Source organism: Zonotrichia albicollis, chromosome 1 (assembly GCF_047830755.1).
Source record: "Zonotrichia albicollis isolate bZonAlb1 chromosome 1, bZonAlb1.hap1, whole genome shotgun sequence".
Taxonomy (NCBI): domain Eukaryota; kingdom Metazoa; phylum Chordata; class Aves; order Passeriformes; family Passerellidae; genus Zonotrichia; species Zonotrichia albicollis.
In genome coordinates, this window is record NC_133819.1 from 144,682,757 (window position 1) to 144,705,855 (window position 23,099).

The 23,099-nt window shown below is 47.4% G+C and overlaps 1 long non-coding RNA gene across 1 annotated transcript in view; it reads left to right on the forward strand.

Annotated features, from left to right (window-relative positions):
- The window catches only part of LOC102075101 (uncharacterized), a 124,386-nt gene that overhangs the window by 92,901 nt on the left and 8,386 nt on the right, over window positions 1-23,099 (forward strand). Inside the window, exon 5 of the long non-coding RNA XR_270429.3 lies at window positions 15,870-16,352. This is a non-coding gene — a long non-coding RNA (uncharacterized LOC102075101). The remainder of the gene's footprint in view (window positions 1-15,869; window positions 16,353-23,099) is intronic.

The window sequence follows — 23,099 nt, forward strand, 5'->3', positions numbered from 1 at the left end:
ATTTTTCAAGCATCTCTGCTCACACACACACACACATACACACACACATATTAAATGTGCTGTTTCTGGAGACCACTTGTGCCTTTGCTTTATGCCTGAGGATCTTGCTGCTCTGTTGTTGGCAGTGAGGATGACAAGTCCCTCACACTGTTTGCACTGCACTCTTTGTAGCTCTAGAGCAGGACAGTGATGTGTTTTCCAAACTGATGAGATACAGAGGGAGCTGAAATGTATGGGCTTTCATATTGCTTTGTCCAAAGCCACAAGAGGAGAAAGGCAGAAAATAGAGTGAAATTACCTGTTTCCAGTTTACTACCTTCAGAGAACTGAAAATCATAGGTTGTGGAAAAGAAAGTTGAAGCTTGATTTAGTTTTTAGCTTCTTTCCTGCTGCAAATGTTTTTCCTCATAAACGTGCATGGCTCCTCCCATGTTGGACCCTGGGCTCTGGAGTGCTGGAAGCATTCCTTGGAGGAGAAGGCTGGCCAGGATGATAGAGGGGTGCCAGGCTTGGTCTGTTCTAGCAGTACAGCTCCATGGGCATGGGGGACATTCAGCTTTCCTCTGCTGCACTTGGTGCACTCTGTGCACTCTGAAGGCTGGATGGTGGTGAGGGTGGAAAGGGTTCATCAGACTCTCCCTCTGAGTATGTGTGGTGTGTGTGATGGTACCATGAAGGCCATGCCAGTGTGTGCGTGGGGACCTATACTGTCATGGCAATATGCCCTAATAAATTTGGCAGTGATGAAAAATGCTGAACTGAACTCCACTGAGGTGAAAATCTCCTCCTTCTCCTCAGATCAGAGATTTCCTGGCTGTCCCTCACCCTCATGTCTCAGCACTGAGCTGGAAGGACCATCACTTTGTATCAGAAGTTTTTAATCTCTGTGACTCATTCAGCTGTTGGTTTAACTGCTGATTTTTCCAGTGAAAATGCTAGTGACATGGGTAGATGTGGTGGGAAGGTACCACTGTCTGGGAAGCAACAATGGTTTCACATCTATGAAGAGACTATCTATGACTAAATGTGTAGCTGCTACATTTCTAAAGCAGATTTGAATCAGAGAGATGAAGGACTCTTTCAAAGTCTGGCTCTGGCCCAGTTCCTTGGAAGAACCAAATTTAAGTATTTGTTCGTTAAGCCAAAGTTTCTGTTTCAGAGTGGATGTTTAGATGTTAATCTTGCATTGAAATTCCCCCATTTAAAGGTGAGGTGACAAAATGTATGATACACATTGAACAGCAGCCACACTGTTGAAGATGAAAGGGAGTAGAAGTGGCTGTAGAAGAGCGAGACCATCTAGTTTGATATCTCTCTTGGTGATAGCTAAGAGAGGAAAGAGTATAAGAAAGAGTGCTTCGGGAATGCGCTTTTCTCAGGAGATCCTTGCAGAATCCAGTGGTTAAATGTGCTAAGTGTTTCTTGGGAGTGTCCTTTAGGTCCATTTGTCCCTATGGATCAGATGCTCCTGTTGTGCTCAGGTTATGGAGCTCATTACTCTGAGCAACCCAAGCCATGCTGCCTCTGGCCCCAGTGTTGTGTTTATATGGATTAGCCGAGGTCACCTAAATCAGAGGTGCTAAGTTGGATTCAGCCAGGGGACATCACAGCACCTGGTGGGCTGATGGTCCTCCTCCAATGACCAGGAGATTGGATTTCACCCTCAGTCCTGTGTAATTCTATCATTTAACCCCTCTACTTCTTCCCCTGGGAAGCATCTACTGGCACTTCACAGAGAGCACCAGTCATATCTGTGGCTGTGAATTCCTGTGTAACAAATGGGATTTAATGAGAAGAACAGACCTTAGAAAATGCTGTGCAGCTCAGTCTTCAGTCATGTAGGAGGGACTGTTGTCTTCTTGGTGGCTTGATGCTTAAAGGAGAGAGATAGAACCCCTTGTATCTCACAGGAGCCTCTTCCAGGTCTCCAAAGAAGAATAGAGTGTAATTTGGCACTTATTATTTCATTGCATCAGCTTTTCTGGGTCTGGGAGTGCTCTTAGCACAAGCAAATAAATTACCCGTCTCATTTTGCTGCATGCACTGCAGCCAGCCATATGTTTGAGACTGATAGAGATTTTTATCTCATGGACTAAAATTACTGAATGGAGGATGACATTTCTTATCAGGGGCTTTGCTGAATCAGAGAGTGGCCCTGGCACCCAGCTCTGAGACACCACTCCTCTTTGTCCAGCCTCCCAGCCCAGCAGTAAATGGATTTGTGTCTGTAGGTCAGAGGTGCTTGTGTCAAGGTTTTGTTGCAGATCGAAGCTCTGAGGATTTTCCGTGTGCCTGGGAGGATGTGGGATTGAGGAGGGGAAGGGAGACTGTTCATGTGTCTAAAACAGGGCATCTTAGAGCTGTGCAAATACATCTTCACTTAGAAGTCCTTGTGTGCACAGCTGATAACTTTAGGCTTCACATCCAGGGACTCTTTTCTCCCACTGGACAAAGGCTTTGCTTCCAGTTCTGTGATGTGAAAAGCCATCCCCTCCTGCTGACAGCAAGAGCTTTTCTCCAGACTTTGAGCTTGCATCTCTCCGTCCTCCCATCTCTTTCAGGACAGGTTCTTTTCCTTCCTCTTTCCATTTCTGTCTTTGGAGGTTAACCTGGTAGCTGCTGATGAGTCAAGGGGTTGTCTGGGTGTTTATCAGGTAGGAGAAAGACAGAGAAGCTTCTTCCACCAAGCCCAAGCAGCTTCTTTGTGCCTTGTCTTTGCCTCTTAGAGCAGAACTGACAGCATGAGATGTTCAGCTTCTGCAGTGCATCTGGGCAAAGCTCTCAATGGAGAGTGGCCTTGGTGAACTCCCCTAACTGAGCACTGTCCACAAAGGCAAGTGTGCTCCTAGGAGTCCTGCTGGGCAGGAAGCAAGACTGGCTCCCCACTCAGCCACCCAAGCATGGTCAAACTTCCTGTAAGAGGTTCCTAGGAAAGGCACTCTGAATTACCGTGTGGTTTTCCTCACAGGGGAGTGTTTTCCACACAACAATACTCTTGTAGTGTTGTACTAAGGGCAGGGTCATCTTCACAGATCAGAATAAATCTGCTAAAATGCCATCTTTGATGGAGAGAGATTCAATGTGCAACATGGAGAGAAACATCAGTTTCTTCTGCCAGGTGGTCCCAAAGGAGTTTTTCAGTTTATCTGTGACCATGGCAAGGTACTTCACTTCCCCTTTAATTACAAGTATCTTCCAGCCGGCCTGTGCCAGCCCTGTAATGCACAGCAGGAGGTCAAGCCCCATGGTCCAGCAGAAACCATTCTTTAGGTCAGTATAAGAGTGGTGGCTATGGCCAGCACAGTCAGTGAGGACATTGTGGCTGAAAGTCTCAATGTTTGCACCCTTCCTGGCTCAATCCTGGCACGCTCTTGCAAGCATGGGACTCATCTTTGAGTGATGCTGCCCATGGACGACCACTTTATTTCAGAGCCAAACCACCAGCACTGCTTTCTGCAGTGCCCCATGAGATGCCCAGAGATAGCAGCCCTCTGTGGTGTGGCTGTGGGCCAAGGCTGTGCTATAAGTGGCTCCTTGGGGAGGCTCCTCTGCCATCTGCAGCAGCTGTCAAGAAATGCTGGGGCTGATGGGTGCAGTATCCTCGGGGTGCCCCATCTCCAAGGTAGGGCAGGGGTCAGAGAGCAGGACAGTGCCACCCTTCTCATGGATGGCACCTCTGGGCATGTGCAGCCACCTTCCTCCTCTTGAAACAGCACCCACAGCCTGATTTTCAGGTGTTTCTCTGTCTTCCCTCCTGCATTCTGATGGTGCAGCCCAGCATCCATCACAGCTTGCAGCATGGGGGTCCCAGGCACCTGTAGATGCTGTCACATGTGGGCTGGGTCTTTCTTCCTTCAGACCTTTTCACCATTTTCCCCCTGAATCATGCTGAGTCACCCTGACCTCAGTGGAGCAACCTCAGGCCTGCCCATCAGCCCTGGCCCTGCACCAGCAGTTGAGCAACCACTGCCCTGAGGTCATGCTGGAGTGGAGGTCTCCAGGGCACTGGATGACCAGCTGGCCCTTGGGCTTTGCTCCCCAGCAGAGTCTGCATGCCATTGCACCACAGTCATGCTTTTCCCCTTTACCTGGCTCCTGCTGAGGTGGCTGTTTGTTGCCTGTTTGCCCTGGGTGCTGTGATCTCCTGTCCTGTGGGAATAGCCAGTTGCCTCAGTGGGGGATTGGGGGAGATTATGGGGAAGTGCTGTGTGTAGGGCTAGTGACCATCTGAGGTGACCAGCTGGTAACTCCCACTTGTCAGCCTGGCCTGTCCAACTGGATGCCTGCCTTTAATAAAATCACAGGATCACGTTTGATATGTTAAAAGAAAGAGCAGAGGGGGTTTCCTCCAGCTGCCAAGTGCACACACTGTCTGACCACTGTCTCAGGCATCGTGTCTGCCTGTGACTTCTGAATTGTCACAGATAACCTCGGTGAGCTGGGTCTGGCAGCATACCCACCATGGAGTTCACCCAAATGCCTGTGGGGTGCACCCTGCATGTGCACAGCATGCACCCTACACACTCACACGAAGCATGCTGCACACCCCTGACATGCAGCCCATGCACCCATGGCATCATGGCATGTGCCCCACACACCCAGCATGCCCAGTTCCGTGCACACTGCAGCCTTGTCGAGGTGACGTGCTGGGTGGCAGTGCTTGAGGTGATGAGAGCTCACATCTTTGCTTTCAGTTCCCAGACTGAGTTTGCAGTTGGAAAAAAAAAGCAAAACCTGTCATTTTATTTGTCAGCTGAGGTAATTTTTTTTTTCTAGAAGCTGCTAAGGCACAGTCATCCTGGAACCCGCAGGCTCTTACTAGAAACCATTATCTGGGTTAGACTGACATACATAATGGGAAGGTTGAATTGGCCCTAACACATGGCTGGAACATTGTTAGTGCCCAGTGCTGCTCCTGCTCTGGTGCAGCCATGGGTGATGTAGTAGCCTGTGGAGCAGCTACAGCTCTCTTGCAGTTGATGGTGGCTATCAGATGTCCCATGTGTAGCTCTGGGAGTATGGGAATGGAGACTGAACAGGCTGAATTTCCAAATATTCCCAAATACTCATATCCATAAATCTGTTCATCATAGATACTGCCAGCCAGGTATGAGTTGTGGAGTATAGGGGAGCCTCCAAAACTTCTGCTCCATGCTTAGGGCTTCCTAGTACCAGCACAAGCCTATGCAAGCAGAGCAGGACAAGCCAGCAGAAATGCATTACACATGGGGGAAAAGCAGACTGGCTTGGTTCCTACCATTTTAAGCAAGCCAGAATACATCTTTTAGAAGGGGAGTCTTCAGTAAAAGTTCCTGGGAACCTCTCCTTTCTGACTTTGGTGTCTTGAAAACAGCCTGTTTTCAGAGGTGCTGTGAGCAAGCCCTGTGTCCTGGACCTTGTGCTTGCTCAAGTGCCAGCTTTTCCCCATCCAGTTTCTGTCCTCGTGTCTTGTACTTGATTATCTTCCCATCTGATTTGTCACAGTAACAAGCAGCTCATTTAGGTAATTTCCATCTAGCTCTAATTAAGATTCTCCATGCCTTTTTATTCCAATGAAGAAAGGGGTTCCTCTTGATTGCTTTTGAGCACGGAGCGTGCAGCCAGGTGCCCTTGACTTGGGCAGTGTTTAGGAGCACGTGGAAGTGCTTTCCTGATCTGAACCAAAACTGCAGTAAATCTTGACAACTCTCAGCAGGAGTCTTTCATCTGCATGAAGCCCTGTAAGTGAAGGAAGTGTTGGCAACTCTTGGAGCCAACAGAAAGAATGTGTAAATCCTGGCAAGGAGGTGAATTACCGTGGAGTTCAAAGCATGACACGCTCCTTTATGTACTCTATCTCAGTTGTCAGGAGGGAGTTAGCTCTTAAAATGTGGTTTTAGGGATGGGGACTGAGTTATTTTGTGCTTTTGTTTTTGGACTTTGCCAAGCATTCAGGTGAATGGGTGCTGCCTTGTCCCACAAACTCCAGCTGGCTAAGCATTGTGGGAGGAAGGATGAAGCTGCTCTGGCATTCTTTATTTACTTTGGTGCTACAGGAGAAACTTTACAAAGCAGTCAGTCCATAGCTCAGGAAATATTTTTCTGCTGACCACATCCCTAGCTAGCAACTGCTCTCCCACTCTGGGAGTGAAGGCAGGAAGAGCAAAGTTCTAGCTGAAAGTCCTCTTTTTTAGTCTGATTTTCATTTTTTAAAGTACTCTATTGCCAGGTTATTCTTGGAGGTATCTTTAACTAGGCCTTGCAAAATATTTCATGTCTTTGGCAAACTTTCAAGAAGGAGGTGTCTTAGTGATTCTGTACAACTCCAGAGAGCTGCAGAGGATGCAGGCAGGTGGTAATGCCAGAAGGAAGGGATTAGAAGTCAAAATAAAGGCAATTTATGCAAAGGCTTCATGAAGAAATTCAGCCTGATGAGGGCATGGAGCAGCCAAACACCTTCTTAAGGACAGACAGAGCATCACTGCTTTGCTCGTGTGACATGGGGAAGGATCCAGCTCTCTTCCCCAGGGGATGGACTGGTGCATCTTTTCCATCTCTAATGTCTCTGCTTCCTCATATCTGATGTAAATAATTTATAAGGCTCGAAATGTGATCATGGGGCCGTCTGTGCAGGAGGAAGATTAAAGCCTGGGGCCAGCAGTGTGCAGGAGACCGGCTACCTAATGCAGTGCCTGTTCTCCATGGGCAGTATGCCAGGTGAACAAGTGCTGGATTAGTGCCTGAACCATACCAGAGTCATCCCACCCAGCCCTTTTGTTCTTTCCATCCCTTTTTCTATGCCTCCTTCCCTCCCCCTCTCCCTTATTTTCCTTTTTCTTGTCTATTTTTTTTCATTCCTCCTTCCTTTTTTTTCCTCTTCTGTTTTTTGCTGTTTTCCCCCATTCTTTATATGAAAAGTCAGCATCACAGAGGGGTTCTCACTTCTGTACTAGTCTGGCTTCAACCTGGGGATGAAAAATCACCTGTGGACAGAGAGTGGAAGTCTGTGGAAAGCTGTGCTGGTAGTGGTCTGAGAGATGACTTGAAGTGCCCAAGTTCAAGACCCTTGAATTCAGCCTAAGTAGCCAGTGAATGTCAGTCAAACCTGTAAGGCAGGCTCTGGTGTGAGGAGCTGCAGAGCAACTGCAGCACAGTGTCACTGGCAGGTCCCAGGACAGCTGCACAGGTGTTTTAAACTTTCTGGAAAGCAACACAATGTAGAGACAAATCTTACTGGTTGTGTTGCTCCCTCACTTGGCAGACTTGCTCCTCCCCTAGAGCTCCAGAGACTGAAGACAATCAGAGTCCATTAGCCATTCTGAAGCAGCATCCAGAGGTGTTGATCAAATATATAAATAAACAGAGCCCAAACTCCAAAGGTGGGCTCACTTCCAGGGGAGCTGCCTTTATCTACTCTGGTGTCCCAATGGAGCACCTCTCCTGTGAGGTAAAACAGAGACAGCTTGGGATGTTCAGCATGGAGAAGAGAAGGTTCTAGGAAGATCATAGAGCACCTTCCAGTACTTAAGGGGGCTATCAGAAAGCTGGAAAGGTACTTTTTACAAGGGCATGGGGTGACAGGACAAGGGGGAATGGCTTCAGACTGAAAGATGGCAGGTTTAGGTTGGACATAAGGAAGCAACTTTTTACTGTGAGGTGGTGGGGCACTGCCCAGAGAAGTTATTGATGCTTCATGGCTGGAAGTGTTCATGGCCAGGCTGGATGGGGCTTTGAGCAGCCTGGTCTAGTGGAAGGTGTCCCTGCCCATGGCAGGGGGGATTGAAACTAAATAAAGCTTTGAAACTCCCTTCTTACTCAAAACACTTTGTGATTCTTGAAATCCTGCAAGTTGTGATCTCCTATTTCAGTTGATCCATTTGCATTAATTGAGAGGGAAGAAATATGACATTTTCAGTCCATTCAGCAGCAGAGACATGCTTGTGCCAAGACACTGCTGGCAACTGCTGAGGTGGCAGGTTCAGTAGAAAAGTGAGCCCAGAGCCTGAGTATAGCATCCCTTCACCTACACAGGTGAGCTGGATCAAAACACCATAAAATACCCTGATAAAATGTTAGTGAACCTACAGAAATATTCTCTCAGAATATCACTTCTCTCTGATTGTTGAGGGAAACAGGTCAGCCTACCAAATGCAACAGGAGTCAACAATTATTACATTTATAAGGGGCATTTGCTAACAATCTCTCCATGGCTTTGTCTTGGTATCTCTTGCTGTGTTTGTGGAGAGCTCATTTAAATGTGTAGTTGCTTGTCTCTGTGCCTGGGTGGCTGGTCTTGTCAATTCCCCTTGTATCACTCATGGAAGTAAATTGTAAATACATATATTTTTTAACTCAGGGCTTTCATTACATCACATTCAGCAGCATGATCTCCTTTTTGTACCATCTCAAATTTATCCTTCAAATAACGCACATTATTTTTTAGCATCATTTCAAAATGCTGCAATAATGTTATTGTAGACACAACTATTGTAGCTATTTATAAGAACAGGATGCTCTCCGTTTCCTGGGACTGTACACAGTATTTTCATTTTTTGGCTTCTCTTTGAGAATTGTGCAAACCACTCTTTATTTTCAGCAAAGCATCTGTTTTAGCTTCGCCATTACTTTGTCTTTCAGACTGAAAGGGGCCTCAGAGCGTTTTAACCTCCTGCTTCCCCTGCCTTGTAATCCCCCCAGGGCTTGCCAGGCTCCTTCCCAACATGAATGGGGGCCGGAGGGGGAGCAGGGGAAGGGGGATTCACTTCCGATGAAGTCAGCCGGGCTCCGTGCTGGGAGGAGCTGGGCAGGACCCCCCATCCTGTCCTGGCTCTGGGCTGCCAGGGCTGGCTGGATCAGCCCTGAGCTTGGGAGCCAGGCCTGACTTCACTCCCCTGCCCCTGACCTCCTTGTGGAAAGCTTTTCCCAGCAGGAAGATGCATGAGGTTGTTAAATGCTTCCCAATGTCTGGCTGAAGTTTCCCCTTTCCTATTTTAATTTCACATTGCTTAGTTTGATTTAGGTGATGATTTAAGAAAAGGCAAAAAAATCACTTTCATTGACAGTTTATATATATTTTTTTCAATTTGAAACATCTTGCTCTACTTTTAAGTGGGTAAAAATCCTTGGGTCTGTCACAGGTGCAATGGATATTGGCTTTAGAGAGCATCTCCGTCTCCACAAATTGCTTTGTCCCAATGTGAAGGGATATTTTAGAAAAAACTAAGTCATAGGTTAAAAAAAAAGAAGAGTGTTTGAAAAAGAAGGATGCACCAGGCATATATGTTCTTTTTTTCCCACAGTCATAATTTGGTGCTGCTTTCTTTTCATGTTCCATTGGTGGTTTGTGGAGTTCCGCCCCTGAGCACCCATCAGCAGCAGAGACTCAGTGCTGGGCAGTTCTCGTGTGTCTGCCCAGGTCCTGGCTGCAGCAGGCCTGCAGATGAGTTCCTGTGAGGAGCAAAATGCAGAAGAGTGGGTCATCCTTCCTTCTGTGGAGTTCTGTGGAATGTAAAACACCTCTCCCAAATCCAGGGAGGGTTTTGGCATGGTAGAGCTGGAGCTCGAAGCCCTGCTGAAGTTCCAGTGTCTCAGCCTTGGGCTAGGTCTTCTCCCAGGGCTGTTAGTGCTCAGTGGGAACTCTGGCTGCATTGGGCCATGCTTAGCTCTTGAAGCATCTTTGAGCTCCACTGAGCTTCTGCTCTTGAGGGTGGTAAAGGAATTTATGTCCACTAGAAAACACAACAGGTGGCAGAAGCCTTGAGAGATTTTCTATCACAAGAGCAAGCAGGAAGGAGACTGCTCCTCCTTCTTGTGTCTTTTCCTTCCCCTCTCCATCCTTCCTCTTTCTGCTTGGCACTCACTTCTGGGACTCAGCCTCCACTTAAGGGGATGCCACCACCCCTCCTGGTCAGGAAGCCAGTTGTGCAGCTGAGAGGTGCTGATTTTTGGAAGCACTGTTAGATGTTTTTGTTTGCTCATCTTGCAGATTAGGTGTGGGAACAGTCGCAGCCTGAGATGTCAGTAGCTTACAGTTCCATCTGACATATATTTCAATTGTCGTTATCTTCCTGCAGCTGTTTTCACAACACTCATATGAAAGGTCCACTTATCTCACTCCTTCCATGGTAGAAAAGGCTTAAGAAAACATTCCTGTTTGTTTGTATTGAAACTGGTATGGTTTGTGGCTTTTATGTTTTCTTGCAGGGTTTTTTGTTTTGTTGGGCTTTTTTTTTTATCATCTTGAACTCTTGACCAGAAGGTAACAAAACACTCAAGGGCAGAGTCTTATCTCTTCTACATCAGTGCAAAGGTAGAACTGTCACTGACTGTGGGATTGCATTGTCTTGTTTCAGAGGCATGCCCTCTGTTTTAAATAAATAGATGAATCCCTCTGCAAATGCACATTAATTTTCCACTGCCCTTTCTTACTCATTAAGGTATGTTGCAATATAGTTACTAGGAGTCACACAACTCTCCTATAACACATCAGTTGCATCATTAACAAGACCTTTTGTTTTTATTCTTCATAGGAACAGCTGTATCAGAGGGATAGATGTAGAGGGCTTAATTTGGCATCCTGGAGCAGTGCACTGATCCACTCAAATACAGCTTTGCATGTATGGACCAGGGGTTGCACACATCTCGCTGCCCTGCATGTAGCCAAACACTGTGAAGTTTCAAAGAAAGCCTGGGAGCTGGGGAGATGGAGCTTGCGTGGTGCCTGCAAGCCTGGCCAGGTTTGGCACTGGAGCTTCTCTGGGACATGAGGGATTTGGGACACAAGCTGTGGCTCCTCATGTCCTTTCCTTCTGATGGCTGGTGTGGTCTCCTGCTGTTCAGGAGATGTTCTCCAGCACAGCAGTGGTATTTGTCCAGCTTGGAAGGGTAGTCAGGGTCCTGTTTGCTCTTGTTATTAGATTGGCTGAGAGGCTACAGACTGGGGGGAAGGAAAAGCTTGATTTCTCATGTGTGTGCTCGCAGATGCTGGGCTGAGACTGAGCTTGTCTGGTGGGGAGGCAGAGGGGTTTATGGTGTCATTGCTAGTCTTTGTGCCTCTGGTCATTAGGAAGATGCAAATCATACGGTTTTTTAATTGGCTAAAGTTGGCACGGAATAAGTGAGTCAGATGCTTCCCCCTTTGCAATGGTTTTCCTGTCTGCAGATCGGTGGCAGGCACCGAGGGCTTCACTTGCTGCTCTGCTCCAGAAGCCCCAGGTCAACTGGAAACCGTTTCCAAAGGCTGCATTCCTTTGATCAGTGACTAGTGAACTCAGGTATTTAAGGTAAATGTTACAGCTTTCTGGGAACTGTCGCCTGAGTTGCCACATAAATGGCGTGAAATTATTGTCACAGAGCCAGTTTGGCTGACACAGGAATGTTTTCCACTTGTGTGGTGGTACAAGAGAGGACCTCTCAGTGCTCCAGGATGCTGAGGAATTCAGCCTCTCAGCCTTTCTGAGAAGATGTTTTCCTGCCTGCTTTGTAAGCTGTGAAAACAAAACACACAGGTGAAGAGAATTACCCGGGATCGCGTAGGATGCTGCTGCACTCAAGATCAAAACCGTCATCTTCCGTGTCCCAGTTTTCACTCCATCTATTAATACACCACGCTATTTTTAGCCCTCTAAGTAGCCACGTTGTTTGTAATTAGCTTCACTAATAACTGCTCTTCCATACGCTGCAGGACCCACCAGCGGAGCAGCACGCTTTTCCGAGCCAAGCTAAATACAAGGGCGGCTAATAAAAGGCATCCGCATTTCCAGTTGGTTGCTGCTGAACAGACGCGTGTCCTTGCAGCTCTTGTGATCAGTCAGCTGCCTAAATACAGCTCCTGTACTTGGGTTAAGGACGAGGTGTTGCTACTCAGGGTTTCCGGGGCGTTCCCCTGCTGACCTTTCAAGAAAGTGAAGCATCACGGCCTCTCCCTCTCTCTGGCGTGTGCTGAGTCAAGGCTGCTGCTTTCGAAGAGAGGTACGCAGTACCTAGAGCAGGAAATTTAATTAATGGCTGCAGACATCTCTGGTGACAGCTATATTTACACCCCAAGAGAATTGCTAGTTACTGTAGGGATTGGGAGGTGCACTTGGAGCAGCTGCATGGAGCTGAGTGACCAAACCAGATGCAAATCCAGCAGAGGAGATGATGCTGAGCTGCACTTCTCTTGAATTCCACCAGCGACTGCGATTTTGCTCCATTAAAAACACAACTGCTTCACCAGTACCAGCACAAAGCTACTTAAGCAAACAGACACACTAGTGGTTAGGAGCAACAGTGTTTTCACACATTTGCTTTTAAGAATCCAATCTCTAAACTTCCAAGCCCAAAATAAGGAATCCAAAACTGTTCTCCAGCCTGCAGAAAATGAGGAGCTGAATGACTGCAGTGCTGCATCACCTCACCACATGCTTGCTATGTGACTTTTGCACCAGTTTTGTGTACAACAGCAGTTGTAGGGGCAGTCAAATGAGGTCCCCTTTCGGAAAACCCATGTCAGAGGGTTATTAACTCCAGAGCTGTGACCTCTTGTGAGAGCGCAGCTCAGTTGCCTCCAGATCTGCAAGATCTGTGAGAACGTCACCATGTTTTGCATGTGAGGTTTTTTTCGCTCTCCCTCTTTGATATAAATATATTGAGATGGTTATCTTTAACTGTGCACACACACATGCAGGCCAAGCTGGTTCACTGAACACTGGCACAAGCCTTGTGTGCTTAAACCAGCGGTCTTTATTCAGGCAAAGCCCCTGTTGATTTTTCCTTGCTTCTGTAAATTCCAGAGCCTTGGTCCAAAGCTGGCAGTGCACATTTGTTTGCCTTTGTATCGTAATACAGATGGGCAATCCTTGTAATACAGCTAAATATATTTACTGATAGAAATGTGCAGAACTGTGATAGGTTGCTACATAGGTTATTATTGATTTTGTTCTTTTTATTCCTGCAAAACTGGCTAGGCTAAATGCTATATTAGACCAAATAGACCTCTCTTGCTTTTTATTTTTTTTTTTTTCACTGAAAATTGAGCTGGCAAAGTGGTCTTTTCATTTGTAAGAATCTCCTAATTTGGGTCTAATATTGTATCACACATGCTCCAAAGCACCGACAAGGCTAGATTACATCTGTGACCAGTTCAGTTCCTACTCAGCACTTCATTTGCATCTTGGCAAGAAGATATGACAGTTTCCCCCCCTCTTCCCTGCATACTAATTTCATATGTAATGCATCTTTTGCCATTTTAAAGGCAATTAAAAGGCTGATCATACAGCATAACTGAAACAAAAAACACCAAATCAAGCCCCAACCCCAAAATTAAAAAAGGCTAATAGGAGGGTCTCAGTGGAGAACCTAGAAAGGTTCTGGGTAAGAACCAAGAGTGCTTACTGGGTCCAGTTCTCATGTTCTTCAGATAAATTCACACATGGGAAGAGGTGGACAGGAAGACCTGGGATGGGAAAGCCTGGAGCAGCAGGTTGCTTGTTCAACCCAGTGCAGGTGTATCTGGGAGGAGATGGATGACCTGCTGAGACAGAAGGATGCTGATGCTTCAGGAGCAAATGGGTCTCACCTGTTATGGTGGTAATTAGGCTGAACATAGAAAGTAAGTTTCTCATTTTCGGGGAAACTTTTTAATAAAAGTGTTGGGATTAAGGTGTTTGGTTTGTTTCTGGGCAGGATTATGTATTTGTCTGAGGTGGGTGCTTATGGAATTCATGCTCCAGTGAGGCCTTTCTCAATCCTATTAAAAAAAAAAAGGGAGAAAAATATGTATATGAAAATAAGTCTGAGGTTTCAGGAGAGACTAAGTTGGCCTGGTTTTATTTCTAAATGGCTGTCCCCATATAGAGCTTTGCTCCAATGAAGGAATCAGTTTTATTCCTTGGCTGATGAAAATTAAGTGCTGAGAATGACATGTGAGGGTGGGGTTATGTGGCCCTTCTCACCCAGTGTGAGTGTGCCCATGCCACAGGGGTTGGTCCCACTGTCTTTAGTCTTTCAAACTGATCCCATCCCTGCTGGTGGTGCCTGGGTGCACATGATTCTGCAGCACTGCAGCACTGACTTGAACAAAATCTAACCCAGAGAAAAATCACAGTCTAGCTTGTTCTTTATTGTGTCAGTTCCTGCACTTTGTCCTCAGGGCAGGAAGGGAAAGCAGAGATCACCCTGAGCAGTGCTGGGGCTGCAGTGTGAAATGCCCAGCAGTGGGTCCCCAGTCTGAGAGGAACATGGACCTGTTTTAGCAGGTCCAAGGAGCCCATGGAGATGATCAGAGGGCTGCAGCATCTCACCTGTGAGGAAAGGCCCTGAGAGCTGTGGTTGTTCAGCCTGCAGAAGAGAAGGCTCTGGGGAGACCTTAGAACACCTGAAGGGGCTACAAGAGGTCTGAAGAGAGACTTTTGACAAGGACATGGAGTGATAGGGCAAGGGCGAATGGCTTCATACTAAAAGACGCTAGGTTTGGTTTGGACATGGGGAAGAAATTTTTTTATGATGAGGGTGATGAGATGCTGTGACAGTTTGCCCACAGAAGTTGTAGATGCCCATGCCTGGAAGTGCACAAAACCAGAATGAGGCTTTAAGCAACCTGGAAACTGTCCCTGGCCATGGCAGTTATTTGGACAGGATGATCTTTAAGGTCAACTTCCAACCCAAACCATTCTGAGATTCTATGAAATGCTAGCCATGACAAGAGCTCTTATTTTCCAGTCCCTTCCAGTTAGGAGGAGATTGAGGTGGCCATCTCAGGCTTCAGTATTGGGTGTGGAGGTCTTGGGGTTTGGTGGATGTGTGTTGGTTCCCACAGCCGTGCCCTTGTGCCTGTCCCCACTTGCAGGCAAGCTGACAGGAGCATTGTGCCCACCCTGGGCTCCCTTGCCCACAAAGCCTCACAGCTGGGCTGCAAGAACAGCAAATGGGCTCCTCTGTTCTGGCAGGAGGCTGCATGGCAGCCTGTGTGAAACACTTTAGTGGCTCTGAGGTATCAGCACAGGGTGATTCATGCATGGGGTTTTCTCTCACTTTCTGGCATGTGAAGTTGGTGAGGTGTTTGGAATTTTCTCCCCTCACAGCCTCCGCTCCCCAGCTCCCCTCTGAAATTTCTGTGAGGCACCCATACCCCCTTGGGAGACCCTTGGGGTATTTCCTCCACCTCCCCAGCAGTAATTTCTCTGTGAGAAAGTTTTCTGAGGCTTGGCCTCACCTCCTGTGGCTCACCAGAGTCTACAATGCACAGGCAGGCAGCGAACACAAAGGTCGCATATGGCTGCATGCAAATGAGCCTGTGTGGTCATTCAGAGTTGCTTTCCTCAAACAGACTTGAAAGAAGGTGTCTTTATCTTTTCCTGTCATTATTTTCACCACTAAATTATTTGTAATTTAGTTGTTGTCCTTTAGTAAAAACTGGGGGAGGTGGGGAAGCATCCCCCATGTTTAGGATTGTTTTGCACCCAGTGCATGGCTGGGTTGGGGTTTCCCTGCTGCTGGGGATGTTAAAGACCCTGACCCCAAGCAAATCTTCCTGAGCACTGTGTCCTCACTTGGACAATCACTGCCAGGCAGGGAAGTGATGAGCACAACCCCCCAGGCTGACACCATCTGTACATTGGAGTCCCAGTCCCAAAAGCTGTGTCATGCACAGTCCCTGCCATAGGTGCTGGCTGAAGCCTCCACCAGCAGGAAGGGTCACATTGTGGTTGATTTAGTGGTACTTCACTCATATGGACCCCGATGTTTGTCTTGGAGCTCCTGGTGTAGCATGGTTCATCCAATGACCCCCAAACCACCTTTTCCTCTGCCACTTTGTGTGCTGTCTTGCTGACCAAATACCATGCCCTACATTTTATTTCTCTGATAACATGTTCTGATAGGTTTTTTCTTCCTTCTTGTTTTCTTCACAGATTTATCTGGAAAGTATGACTGACAGGAGCAGCTTACTCACCATTAGATAAGTATTGCAGATGACTCATGCTGGAGTATTGATAGCTGCTGCTGAGATGGATATCCTGTTTTATAACAGCTGTAGTGTGATGCCAAGAGCCAGAAACCTTAATTTCACTGTCCATGCTTTTCCATGAATGTGCTTTGGGTCTCTGGCACCTTTTCTCCTTGGTTTATCCATCTAAAGGGTTGGCAGGGAGGGGAGGTTTTGCTTTCTTCAGTGGGGTACAGGGTACGGGGCAGCTCATGTCACCTTGAAATGAAAGCTAGGATTGAAAGGCTGCAGCTTTTATAGCTGTTCTCCAGGACATGCAATATTTGTCTTTTTAATAGATGCTATTAGTGTCTTTCCTCGATTCTTTGGTGGTTTTTTTTTTGTTTGTGTTTTTTCAGAGCCATTACACCTCTTCTTCAACAGAACAAACCAGAAGGTGTAGAAACAGGTGAGACAGCTGCTGTTGCAGCATGTTACTTTTGAATCATTAAGGGAAAAATACTGGTTGCAGTAAAGTGCAAAAAAAAAAACCCCGTTGACTCAATGGCAAGTGAGAGTTGTACCCGATGAACTCAGCTCCATGAGAGGCCCTGGAATTGCTACATTCAGGGACAAATTTGCTACCTGAGAGCACCTGTCTGAACCTCCTTTTGCTTCCAAAACCACTGGTCTCAAGGCTGTGTGAGCAATAGGTGATGAGATTTAAGAAGTGATGAGCAAGAGAAAGGAGCCTGCCCTTGGGGGAGATGCAACAAGAGCTGAGCTGTGAAGGTGGGGGATATGTGCAGGATAGCTGTGATAGCAGGATAGCTGAGCTGTGAAGGTGGGGGATATGTGCAGCTCCTGGGGAGGTATTAACCCACGTGGGATGGCAGGGATGGAGGTGGCTTTAGCTTGGATGGGTGCAAAGGACCATACAGCAATGTGGAAATTTGAAGATAAAAGGAGAAATTTTTCAAGGGAGCATTGCAGCAAAGGCCATGCTGCCAGTGATGGCAGCACATGTGGCTCTGCCTGATGTACCTACCTGTGTGTGGGTGGTGTCACTGGGGATGGCTGGGACCCCACCTGTACTGCACTCTTGGGCATCACCTGTGGTTCATACCATCTTTAAACTGCTGAGGATGTTTGGTTTCCAGGAAGATGCTTACCATGACTGAGAAGCTGTGGCTTGAGCAGTGTGTCCCTTTCACCACCAGGATCCTGGGGCAGGACCTTCCAGTGGGGCAGTGGAGGCATGTCAGGTGCTGCACCTGATTTCTCAGCAAACATGAACCAGAGCCTGGAAGAAAAATCTGTGCTGTGTCCCAGCAGCATGATTTAGGTCTCAGCAGTTACTGTGAGAGTGATGAGACACTAGAGCAGGTTGCCCAGAGAAACTGTGGATGCTTCATGTGGAACACTTCATCCTTGGAAGTGTTCAAGGTTGGGCTGGACAGAGCTCCAACCTGATCTAGTGAGAGATGTCCCTGCCCATAGCAGGGGGTTGGATTAGATCATCCTTGAGGATCCCTTACATCCCAACCCATTCTATAGTTCTGTGTTTTTGATTCTTTGCTACATTCATTGGAGCTTGTGTTCTTCAGGCTGTAACAGCCCTTTGGAGTAAAGAACTGGATCCTGATCTTGTGTAAAATAAAAAAAAAACTTCTTGCATCTGGCTCCAGCAGAAACTCCTGCATGATGGCTTGTAACATAGTCTCAGTTAGGTCCCTGCTTCATAGAGTAGAAAATGCCTTTAAGGCCTCCTCTGTTTAGGCTCTGCATCAGAGATATTCACATGCTATGAAACTACCTCAGGACTAAATTTTTTTGAGTGATAATCTGATGTTGCTCTTGGTAGAAAGGATGGGAGTTTGGCATTTGGGGATCATGTAGCATCAGTCAGTGAATGCAAGGGCCAGGGCAGCAGGAATTTACCAGCAGGTTCTTCCACTTTGGCCATATCCTCCCTCATTGGCATGTCTAAAAAAGCCCCAAAATTTTGATGAATGCTCTTAACCATCACTTAGTGGAAATATTTTTGGGGTAGAGGAATGAGAGCACTTGTCCCTGCCCCATTCACCTTGCATCACTGGGGTCAGGGTGGCAGCTCAGAGGCAGGATCTGTGCTTCCCCCGTGGGTGGTCTCAGCTCTACATATTCAAATCAAGCACCCAGGCATGTCACCTCAGTGCAGCACGAACTGAGAGAGGCACAGGGGCTTTCCAGCCCTGCAGGCCAGTATTAGTAAGAGGGTTTGTGTGTGGTATGTCTTTGGGTTCAAGCTGTGAACTGCCACTGGGCTCTAAAAACTGCTGGTGAGCCTTGGTAATAGCATTGCAAAAAGTTTCCGAGAATCATAATAACTTCCCTAAATCTATATATTTTTTATGTCTAAAGATGTTTGGGCATTTGTTTGTGATGAAAGTTTGCTCACCCCAGTAGAGGGGCTTTGTGCTCTTGCCATCATTTGGGAAGCTCAGGCAGGTAGCGGATAATGATAAGGAGGTGATTGTTGGGATTTTGCTTCTCTCTCTGTCATTTTGGGATGGTGAATTTGGGGGCATATTTGAGGGTTTGGTGAGTAGGTAGAACAATTTATAGCAACGTGAATGGCCTGTATGGTAACTTCAAGATTGTGCCAGCTAAGCAACTAAATCAGGGATTACAGATCCCAGGGCACCTGAAGTCCAAATAGGTTTTTAAATCACACAGGTCATTTTAAAAGAGATAATTAAGTTTCTGAGTTCCTCAGTAGTGCCTACAAATGTTCCTGCAAATGGCTCATGAAGCACTCGCAGTCTATAACTTCTGCCAAAGGAAAATGTGCTATTAGGTGGAAATTAGCTGCCCATGTGGCATTTTTTGTCTTGGAGTCTCAGGGAGTTTTATTGAGATGTGTTAATACAGCTGTGCTGAAGGCACTACTCATCTGCACGCTCTGATAACCATCCTCATGTGAAATGAATCCCTGTGGAGCTGTTTGAGATCTTGCTGCTCCTAGTTCCCAACCTACCTGGTTGCCAAAAGCTGCTACCCACAGAGGCAGGGCTAAGGATGAGCTGATGTGCATCTGCACCTTACCCCTTGTTCTGTATGAGCACAAGCCCATCTTTGCTTACTGGGAGAACTGGAGCAGCAGGTGGGAAGCTGAAATGTGGCATATCTATTCTGTCTCCCTGTACTGGGGCAGTGGAGGATTAAGGGCTGGAAGTGCACTGAGGTGGAGGCAGTGACATGTCAGGTGCTGAAGTTAGGCTTTGAGAGCAGTTTTGCCCTCTGGAAGTGTCTGCTTTTTTGCACTTGACTGGTTGGCAAGGTGGGAGTGTTCCCCCACCATGTAGGTCAGCAGTGCAGCTTTTGGTTTCTGCTGCAGCCAGGGGCAATCTAGTCAACGCTGTCCACAGGGTTTCAGGTGTGATGGGCCCCTGATGGATGGGACAAATTGCACCTTCACCTTCCTTGGCTGTGTGGCAGATTCTTCATCACCTGCAGAAGCACCCTGTGCCGACTTGTTTGGATGCAGGTGCCAAGGCTGCAAACACCTTTCTTTGATGAGATGTGGCGTGCCCCAGCCAGCTCACTCTGACTAGATAGGATACTTCAGATGGCTCTAGGGTGGATGAGATGAATCCTACACTTGCTGTAGCAGTGCTCATGCCCTGGGCTGCCTGGGGAGAGAGGGGGGTGTTAGTGCAAGTTTAGTGGGTCCTTCTTGCAGCAAGTCTGACTTGCCATCCTTTTCTGAAGAAGATAGTGGTCAGATCAAGGCCAGCTTGGAGAAGGGAAAACTCCTGTAGGTCACTTGCAACTTGGCAGTGGCTGAGTCACCTACAGTCTGTGCACCCACTGCATCTGTGACCTGTGGATGTGGTGGGGAGGCAAAGCAGGACTTGAGGGCATGGCACAAGAACAGTGCAGAATCTTTTCAGGAATAGTGTTGTTTGAGGCAGTACAGGGACAGTAAATACTGTCCTTTTCCTCAAAGATTCAATTAGTTTTGTGGCAAATGTTGGTTTCTGTCTTGGCTCAAGGATTTCATAATTTTAACACTTGCCTTCTGGAGGTCCACAGGCCATGTGAGCATGGGGAGCAGAGGCTAATGGGTGCTTGGTGAGCATCCTTACACTGGTGCACAGGGAGGGTTGTTCCATTGGGCTCTGGCTGTGTCTCTTTCCAGCTCCCAGCACCTTCTCCCTTTCAGATGGTCCCTGGTGCAGGTGTATGGTGCTGGCTCTGCCATCTGCACTGGTTATGGTGGCAGCAGATTTTCCCCCTGCAAAGGGGCTCTCCCTGGGTGCTGCAAGGCTTGAGCAGGGAGCTGCTCTAGCTGACCCTGCTATTGCAGCAGATCTATAGATGTCCTATTAGCAAGGAGGAGGGGAAGCACCTGGAGACACATCTGCATTGGACCATGTCACACAGCTGTTGTAAGTGGGCAGCAAGCCCAGTCAGTAGGTCTGCACAGTGCCACTGTCCTGCCTGTGTGGCCTCACCAGCCTGGCTGCCTGTCCCAGGCAGTGTCAGCCTGTGCAAGAGACTGGTGCTTGTTTGGTTGTGTCTTAAAGCCTTGATTGGTATCAAATCACTACCCCGAGCCTCCCCCAGCCTCATTTTGCTCTTTGCATTTGGAGTTGCAGCCTCAGTTGAGTGAAAACACTCAAGCTAAACCCTGTGCCCCAACGGCTGCTCATCTGAAAGTGCAGAGCCAGCTCTCAGCAGCTGCTAAAATAGCAGAACTGAAGTGGGGAATGAAAAGTGAGCTGGTGATTAAGACCCAATTTCCTGTCGTGGCCCCACAGTGTTCCTGCCGGCAGTGCAGACATTGGCAGCAGTGGTGTGAAATGTCTCAGCCTCTGCCTTGGGCTGGCTGAGCACTTGCACTGCCCTGTGCTGCTCGCTTGTCTCAGTGCTTTGTGGATGCTGGTTTGTTGGTTTGTTGGCTCCCCTGAGCTCAAGGGGATGATGAGGATCCTTTTAAGGAAGGGGGGAAGGGTAGGGAGTCCATGCAGGCTGGTCCTGGCTGAGTTGGAGTTGAAAGCAGCTGTGGTGAGACCCAGGCCAGCCCTGAGGCAGGCTGATGTTAGCTGCTTTGTGTTACCTGGAAGACATGAAAGAGTGCACAGGATTTGGGAACACTGGTAACACTGGTCCTCTGGATCTTTTTCTCCTATCTCTGCCAGTAATTTTCCTTGGACCCACCATTTAGGACTGGGAGAGAATAAAATGCAAGAAATTGCTGCTTAAGGGATGGTGAAGCTCCCAAACTGATGCTGTTTGTTCATTTGGGTTGTTCACCTGTCCTACTGTTTGGTCCCTCATGTACCTAAGTGTTGTAAAAGAGCAAATGCATTAAAATTAATTTATCTTTTTGACTTCTTGCATCAGAAGTTCATTCAAGAGAAAACATGAAAAATTGAGTACAAAGATGATGCTGAGCTGATGGCTCTTCCTCTAAGGACACTGTTCCGCTTGCACTTACTAACATGCTCTGTGTGTATGAGTATCAAAGGCAGCTTCTGGTTTCATTCTCACCCTGGAAGTGCAAATCACTGCTCTCCTGTCTGTGCTCCAACAGCTCCTAGGTCTGTGTTGTAGAACCTGATGTGTTTCAGCAGTCCAAACCACATAATTGTAAACTGTATCCTTACTGATCAGAGCAGTAATGTGCAGTGCAGAGATGGGACTTTCTTGTGCTTCTTCGTCCTTTGAAGAAAGCCAGTTGCAAAACCCACTGAAAGAGCCCAGAACCCCACAGACCGTGGTGCTTGCTCTGCACTTAGTGGTTACCCCATTTCTTTCTGTGTTTGAAAGAGCAGCTCCCATCACCCACCCCTCTTAAACCCACCAGAATCTCTCACTAACTTTTGCTCTGCAAAGGTGAGTTACTGCTTAATTGGGCAGCATGCGCAACCACTGCTTGAAATTGTTGGATTTTACTCTTCCTGACTTCTCTTGGGGTCACCTGCATCTCCTCCAAGGCTGCCCTTTCCTCTGCATTCATGCAGCTCACAGTGCTACTGGCATGGCTGGGAAGGCTTCTGTTGTATGAGGTCACATAACTGCCCTGCACAAATCTGATCAGTTTGAAGGAAATGTAAATAGAAATGTAAATTTATTTTTCACAGAACAAGTAGTAAGCACATGGGAGAGACTCTGACAGACAGTGAGGGCAGATGGGAGGGAGGCTGTTGGGGCAGATGTGCTGTTTCACAGCAGCCAAGGTGATTGCCCTGCATTGGTGTCCTCTGCTGGCACTACTTTCCTCCAGCCCAGGAGTGCTCCTGCAGGTGTGCAGCCTGGGGCATGCATGGCCAGCATGCAAAAGGCAAGGAAGGGGTGAGAGGGGACTGTTGATCCTGAGCCTGGCAGAGCACCACGCATCATCTTTCCTGTGAGGAGGGGCAGCTTTTTTGCAGCGAAAGACTTCCTGCGCTCATGAAGAGACTTGTGTGACATCCTCTGCCATGGGGAAGAGGGATATTTTATACTCTTCTGGTGTCTTTCATACCAGAGGAGTTCAAAGTGCTTTTAAGACTATTTTCATAGTCCTGAGGAAGGGATCAGCAGTAGGTTTTGTATGAAATGTCCTTTCCTGCCAGGAGAACAGCACTCAACTGTGCAGCTGCAATGCTAGGAGCCAGAGCTTTTCCAACATACTGACGTCTGCTTGCCAGCAAGCAGCACCTTAGCACAGTGTCATTTCAGGAGTCTGGAGGAAGAGCTACCCAGAATTGTTTTGAGTATTTTAGGAGCTATTTTGAAGGAGAATTGATTAGAGAGGAAATAGTGCAGACATGGAAGGTAAACAGCTACATTTTGAGGAGGCAGGACAAGTATGGCATTGAGGTGATAGTAGGGAACAGACTGCAGATTAATTTCTGTGCATAATGCCGCCATACAGATGCAAAACACTCCCCTCTTTGACAGAGAGATCTTTCATATCAGTCTATGGAGGAAACAATGCTTGGTTGAAAGAAACTGCATAGGCTTAGTCTCGTGGTACCTGGCATATTCCCTAGTCCTGGGTCCCCAGGCCAGCAAGGCTATAGAAAACATGAAAATATGGAAAACCAATAAACTTTCTCCTAGGATCCAAGCCAGAAGGGTGTTCTTCTGGGATGATCCAAATGTCTTTAACTAAACTCCTGCAACTGAGAATGGCAGTTTTGTTGGCATCTGTTAGTCACAGCACAGAAAGGCAGCAGGTTAT